Raw genomic sequence first — 7852 nt, 5'->3', positions numbered from 1 at the left:
TTTCATCTCTGGTTAGTTATTTCTCAGTCCCTATATTACTCCCTTCTCTCCAGGAATGGTTCATACACCAGTTTTAGTTACTTAGAATTCCAAGGGAGTGAAGAAGATGACAGACTGGGGAAAGCCCCTTAACCTTTACATAAATAAGAGGCGGTCTAGATACAGGGACACCTTTGTTTTCCCCTCTATCTTGTATTCTAGAGCAAGGAATATTCAAATAAGCTGATACACAAATGATACACATGCAAGTTGAGATGAAATTATCACTGTAAATTATAAATGTTACCAAAATTATTGTACATGAATTTGATAATACTGAAAATTAATGTAAATTATTAGTAAAAGCAAGGTTTCTTTTTTAATTAGAAGAAAGTCACTTCTCACTGTCATTGGAGTTTTAAAAAAAGAATAACAAAAAAAAGAAAGAAAGTCACCAACTTACATAAGACTGGTCTATCCTACAGGGCTTCCATTGCCTCAGTTAATACTGGAGATACATCACATAATTCTTGTGTCAATGTTCTGCATTCACCTGAAAAACTATTAATGTTATATTTTAGTTAAATTAAAATTAGGTCTTGTTTATGTTTATGTATATAGGAGTCTAAATTCTATAGCAAACATATCAGGAAAAAAATGTTTAGAAAAACCTAGAGCAGTGGTTCTCAACCTTCCTAATGCCTCCTAATGCCACCAGTCTTTAATACAGTTCCTCATGTTGTGGTGACCCCCAACCATAAAATTACTTTTGTTGCTACTTCATAACTATAATTTTGCTATTTTTATGAATTGTAATGTAAATATCTGATATGCAGGATATATTTTCATTGTTACAAATGGGTCATGACCCATAGGAGAACTGCTGACCTAGAGAATATGCCAGTCAAAATGAATTTATGCTGTCAAATCAACTAAAAATTTAAGCTGACATAGTTATAGAACTTTAGATGACCATATATACTATCAGGTATACCCCAAATCTGTATTTAATTATTACAACACAGTTCAAAGAACCCAATCAATGAACAAATACTTATTGAATAACCACCATACACATGGAGGTATGAGAGAGGAGGGGAGTAGTATTAAAGATATATTATCAGTTCCTTCCCTCAGGAGCGATCTTTAGCATCATGTTAAAAATGTTGATATGGGTAACTGACATACTGTAATAAAATTATAATTTCAAAGTAGTTTGGATATTAAACTCTTAAAAATCTCTACACCCAATATTTTCTTTATTTTACCATTCTAATTTTATGCATAAAATGCTTTATTAAGTGCCTACCATGTTCAACAAGTTTGGAATTTGTTCAGAAACAATCATCCTTCGGGTATACGAGGACATCACACCAGCAGTATATTGTGTAGCATGCACTGACTGAAGAACAACATACGTGTGTACAGACCTGGGGGAACCTTACAACTACTTCATACACAGTAGGACACAGAAACCCACAGTTGGAACCACTGTTAGATGTTGTGAAAACAAAAAGAAATCTGCTGCACTGTCCCTGTCCTTGAGAAAGTAGAAATTTAACTAGAGGGAAAAGGAACACTGTGAAAAGTTAATGAGAGTAGCGTACCACTGAGTGCTAAGTAAGTATTTCCAGTGATCAGTGTTCAGAGACAGGAAGTCATTGTGATCTACTGAAGTTGTGGGCAGCTCCAGGAAGATATAGAACCTAAGCACCGCCTCAAAGGTCGAGTGCTTGGATGCAAATAGAGAAAGCCAAATAACACTGGAATTAAACACTGTGAACAACAGGACAGGTAGAAAAGCGGAGAGGTGTTAGAGATAAAGAGTAAATCACTCGGACTAGAGAACTAGGATTTCATAGTATATATACTACCCGTGTAACTGGTAACTGGATTTAATCTCAACTCCTTCCAATAGTCATTTGGTACCAACTATTAAAATGTCATATGCTCCGGTTCCACTGTTGTTTGTTTTAACTATCTTCTCTGGCTTTAAGAGGCTATTTGGCCAACAGTGTATTGGAATATTTTAAAACAACACAAAAGCAAATTAAGCATTTGAGATAGGCAAAAATGGCCCTGCAAATATGTCCATGCCCTAATCCCTGGAATCTGTGAACATGTTACCTTACTTGGCAAAACAGACTTTGAACATGAAATTAAGGTATAAAATAGGAAGGTTTTCTCAGATTACCCCAGTGGGTCCAAGGTAATCATACAGGCCTTAAAAATGAAAGAGGTTGGTAGAAGAGTCAGTTAGAGATACAAGATAGAAGAGGCAGATTCAAAGTGAGAGACTGACTTGAGCCACTATTGGTGGCTTTGAAGATAGAGGAAGGGGCCACAGGTCAAAGAGTATAGGTAGCTGCTAGAAACAGAAAACCCTCCAGAGACAGCCAGCCAGGAAACTCAGGCCTCAATCCTATGCAAATAAAAGGAACTGAATTCTACCAACAAACTGAATGAGTAAAGAATCAGATTATCTTCGAGCCTAAAGAAATGAACGTGGCCCTGACAAGTCTTTGATTTAAGCATCGTGAGAACTGTGTCTTATTTCTGTCCTACAAAACATAAGATAATAAATAAGCATTAGTTTAAGCCATTCAGTTTGTGGTAATTTGTTATAGCAACAGGAGAAAATTAACATCCCATTTATAATTTTATAGTTTTGTAAATAACAGAGAGATCTAATCAACTTGATTAATCTAGAGCAAAAATACTGTCTTAAGTTTTAATTTTTATTTTTTTTTGCAGTTTTTGGCCAGGGTCGGGTTTGAACCCACCACCTCTGGTATATGGAGCCAGCGCCCTACTCCTTTGAGCCACAGGTGCTGCCCCATTTTTAAATTTTTTATTCCTATGCTTAATCAAGTATACTACTTATCTGGTAATAGATGCTCATGATATCTTGATACAAATACAAAGACAGTATGTTCAAAGTAGAGTTTTTTTATAAAAATATTTGTGATTGATAAAATATATCAAATAAAGACTAAGTGAAATTTTAAAAATACAAATATTCATGAACCCAGAGAACATAAAGAAGGCACTTCTATTAAGCCCATTGGCAAATTCTTTCCTAAGCAGTTTCTTGAAGCAAAGTCGTCTGTTTCATAAGTTCTAAGCTAAAAACAAAACAAAACAAATCAACATTTATTATAATTTAAACTTTTAGTTAACAGCTACATCTAGGTACCTAATTATTTTGTTTAGTTGCAGAATATTTGGTAAAGCATATTAAATTTTGATCATTTTATGAAATGATTTTTAATTTTTTTACAGTTAAATAAATGTCAAATTGTAATACCATCAATTACTTATTAATGCCTGTCTTAATATCTAAATATGTCAGAGTGTGACTCCTCCCCTTTCTAAAGATAAATAAAAATTAAACTCTTATTTCATGAAATGTTACATAGTTTCATAAAGAATCTATTAATAGAATGGCTTTAACATTGTGGAAATGTAAGCAGCAAGACAATATTTAGTTATATAACTAAATAATCCACAACTCATTTAACAGAAGCTTGGATATTTTTGTGAAGCTGATTACTCCTCATGTACTGGATTGGATTCCACTGCTATTTACCCATCCTTCTATGATATTTCCACAAGAGTGCTTCATCATTGTCCGTCTCCACTACTCCCTCTGTCCCCACAACAAAAAGCATTTCCAACAGGAAACCACCTGTTCACTCTTTTTGACCCCGCATTACTAGTAAAGTCACAAAGGCACCACTTTTCAGAAAATAATTTGTGTGGCTGCTCAAATTAACAAAGCTAACAAAACTTATTTTACCAAGGAAACCTCAATAAGGTAATTCAATTGTATTTAAAGAAAGAAGAAAATAAGCCCTTTTTAAAAGTTAAATAATGCCCCTGGTTTGACTTAAGTGAATCCCCCAAATTGGGAAGAATGGAAGCAGTTTTAAGCCTGCAGTTTCCTGAGTTTGATGTTTTCCTGGTCCAGAGAGAATACTTTCAAAGCACAAGTGCCTCTGTGCCTTTAATATGTGGCACATGAAAACCTTAATTTTTGTAAGAAGTAAAAGAATGTAAACCATGCCTAGTAAAAGAACCTCCAGCTACATATACACTAAATGAACCAAAGAATAATATTTTGATAGTTTTTAGAACTGTGCACCAACTCATTTAAGCTGTATCATCAGTAGAGGGCAGCCCACTTTCCACTGGTTACATCAATAAACAACTTTCCATTTGAATTACTTTAAGAAGGTCCTAGGAGGATCTAGGAACAGTTATGACAGGAGGGTGTTGAAATCTCCAGCTATTATGGAGTTGCAGGATATCATGTTGTTCAGATCAGTTAGCATTCACTTTCTAATTCTGGGAGCATTTACCTTGTGTGCATAGATGTTCAGAATTGAAATTTCTTCTCGTTATATTGTTCCCTTGATCAGTATATATAGTGTCCATCTTTGTCCTTTTTTTTGTTTGTTGAAGTCCAATTGTATCTGCAAATAAGATTGCAATCCCTGCTTTTGTCTGATTTCCACTTACCTGAAATATTGTTTTCCATTCCTACACCGTGAGTCTTATTTTACTCTTAGAGGTAAGACAGCAAATATTTTGCTTGTATTTTTTTTATTCAGTCAGCCTGTGTTTCTTCAGTGGGGAATTCAAGACATTCCCATTTTTTGAGAGAATTATAAGTAAGTTGTAGCTAAAGTAGACCTTGCATTAGATCCCACAATCCCATTACTAGGTATCTACTTAAAAGAAAAAAAAAATAATTGTATCATTTTACAAGGACATTTGCATTAGAATGTTTTTCACAGCTAAATTTATAACTGTCAAGATGTGGGAGCAACCCAATTGCCTATCAACTCATGAATGGATTAATAAACTGTGGTGTATGTATGCCATGGAATGACATTCATCCACAAAAAGATGGAGATTTTATATCTTTTATATTAACCTAGGTAGAGCTGATGCACATTATTTTTAGTAAAATATGGCAATAATGGAAAAGCAAGTATCCAATGTACTCAATACTAAAATGAAACCAACAGAAAAAAAACCACCCATCCGTAAGAGAGAAAAAGACAGTTATATTCAAGTTTTCTTTATCCACTTGTCATAGATGGACACTTAGGTTTTTTTCCTTGTCTTTGCTACTGTGAATAGTGCTGCAATAAGCATGTAAATGCAGGTATGCTTTTGATATATTAATTCCTTTTCAATGCCCAGTAGTGGGATTGCTGGATTATGTGGTGGTTCTAGTTCTATTTTTAGTTTTTTGAAAAATCTCCACACTGTTTTCCATAATGGCTATACTGACTTACATTCCACCAACAATGGATAAGAGTTCCCTTTAATCCATGTCCCTGCTGGTAAATAATCTTTTGTCTTTTTAATAATAACCGTTCTAACGAGAATAAGATGGTGCCTCATTGTGATTTAGATTTGCATTTCCCTGATGATTAGTGATGTTGAGCATTTTTTCATTTGCTTTCTGGGCATTTTTTTGTCTTCTTTTGAGAAATGTCTTTTCATGTCCTTTGCCCACTTTCTAATGGGATTATTTGTATATCTGTTGAGTTATTCGAATACCTTATAAAACTGGATATCACCTCTTAGGATATATAGTTGACAAATATTTTCTCCCATTTAACAGGTTGTCTCTTCATCATGTTGACTGTTCCTTTTCTGTGTTGAAGCTTTTTAGTTTAATATAGCCCAGTTTGCTTATTTTCTTATCTGTTATCTTTTGAGGTCTTAGCCATAAAATATTTACCTAGTCAGCATACCCCTGGGTCAAGGCAAGCCCTGTGGGCATGCATGCCTGTGAGGGGTGGGTCAAGCTCATGCAAGTAGGAGGTCCTGAAGACCAAAGGTTTCCCTTCTGTCTCCAAATTTCCCCCTGCTCTCCATCCCAGGGCTACAGAGAAGACAGCTCTCTCTCCACATGTACCAAGGTGGAGTATGCCTACAGTGACAACAGCCTGGACTCTGGGTTTTTTGTAGAAAGCACCTGCAAGGAGAGTAGAGTGTCCAGAGCTAAAAGCATAGGTTCCACCAGTGCCTCTTCCAAACCCATCACAGATGACAAAGAGGACAGTGATCACTACCAGGAGGAATCTTACAAGGAATCTTACAAGGACCAGTGGCAGCGAGCTCACACTCAGGCTGAGCAGAAGAGGAGGGATGCCATCAAGATAGGATACGACAAGCTTCAGAGGAGCAGGACTTCTCCATTGGATCCCCAAATCTCAGAAAAGCCATTATTCTAAAAAAAAAAAAAAAAGAAAAAAAGAAAACCATTAACTACATCCAGTTTTTGCACATGGTAAAGAGAAAGCAGGAGGAGATGTTCACAATATGCAAGGACTTCACGGCCCTAAGGATCATGAAAATGAACTATGAGCAGTTGATGAAGGCATATGAGGACAACCCCCCATGGGGGGTGACCAGGTCTCTGATCAAGTCAAGTTCAAGATGTGTCAAAGCATCACGGATTCTGTTGCAGTCTTTCAATGCTCCATGTCCATGACCAGCTGCCAGAAGCTGTCAGCCTGTCTTCAGCTGGACCGAGGAGCACTGTAACCCACAGACCTTACAGGAGATGGTGATGGGCATCCTGCATCAGTCGAAAAGCCAGCTTTACTGACTGGCTCCTGGAAACTTGTATAACAGCTGGCAGAAGGTCTTTGTATTTGGCCATGAAGCTGCTGGGCCCATGAGCTTGTACTGAGACACCTTACACTGGTCAGCTGGCTTCTACTTGGTGTTTGGTTTTCCCAGTCCCACTTCATCATCAGTGGAGCTGTGGTGTTTGTTTTGTGAAAACTTATGATTAATTTATTATTTTGACCATAAAACTTGAACCCATCCAGTCTTCCCTCTCCCCATCAAAGTCTTTGGGATCAGAGTCTGCTCTGGGCAACACAAAGAGAACCTGGCCTTTTATCTCTTTCTCTAAGCCTCAGACTTCTGCTCATGATCTACATGTACTTGGAAACCATTTGCGTCTTTTTTTGTCTCTTGGGCAACATTTGGCACAAGTTTGGCCATTTTGGCAGGAGAAAAGGAGCTAGTGAAGTACTCTCAGAGCTGTGAAAAGCCACCTCATGCCTAGCCTAGCCAGTTCATTCAGTCCAAGGTGAGGCTACGACTTTTTGGCCAGTTCAGAGAAGGACTACCAGGTTCTTCCTCTTCTCTGGGTGGTAGGGGAAGCAGGCCTACATACTCCTGACCTTTGGGTTCACATAAGGCTGTACTTTGCATGGCAAAGGCAGGTGTGACACAACACTGCAATATTTGAAAATTTTTATTTTTTCAAACACTAACAATGTAACTTTGCTGAAGTTACAATTTTGGAAAATTAACTGAACCTCAAAAACTACCACCAGCCTTTCTGTCAAGTATATCTGGGCCTCTATCATCTCTCAGCATTGCCTGTATTTCTCCAGGGACTTGAGGTAAGGAAGATATTCAAAAGGTCTCCTAGGGTGCACAAGCCCAAGAGAGCCCTGGGTGAACCTTGGGCTCCTCAAAATGCTGGTGTATAGTAGCTTCTCTTGACCCTTGTCTCTCAAGCTCCCTTCTGCCTGCTTCAGGTTTGATACCTGAGAGTTTCGACTATCCAGAGGGAATTAAATATTTTTATATCAAATTATATTGCAATAAAAAAAGAAAGAATTTGCCTAATGTCCTGAAATGTTTGTCCTATGTTTAATCAATTATATATATTTCTATCCCTCAATTCCATTTTTGTGCTATTAATTTTCCACTTATAATATCTATATATTACAACCTTGAAACATTTTTATACTATTATTTTATATAATTGTATTTATTTTTCTAAAATAAGGGTACGTGATTATATACTACAACTTCTGTAATCTTAGGC

General features: G+C 36.7%; 1 pseudogene; it reads left to right on the top strand.

Annotated features, from left to right (window-relative positions):
* Window positions 1-1063: 1063 nt before the first annotated feature.
* LOC100962701 lies at window positions 1064-6610 on the top strand (annotated as a pseudogene).
* Window positions 6611-7852: the final 1242 nt, after the last annotated feature.

The sequence above is a fragment of the Otolemur garnettii genome, unplaced genomic scaffold (assembly GCF_000181295.1).
Source record: "Otolemur garnettii isolate 467f Iridium unplaced genomic scaffold, OtoGar3 scaffold00106, whole genome shotgun sequence".
Lineage (NCBI taxonomy): Eukaryota > Metazoa > Chordata > Mammalia > Primates > Galagidae > Otolemur > Otolemur garnettii.
The sequence above is the reverse complement of the archived record's forward strand: the minus strand, read 5'-3'. Positions and strand labels throughout refer to the sequence as shown.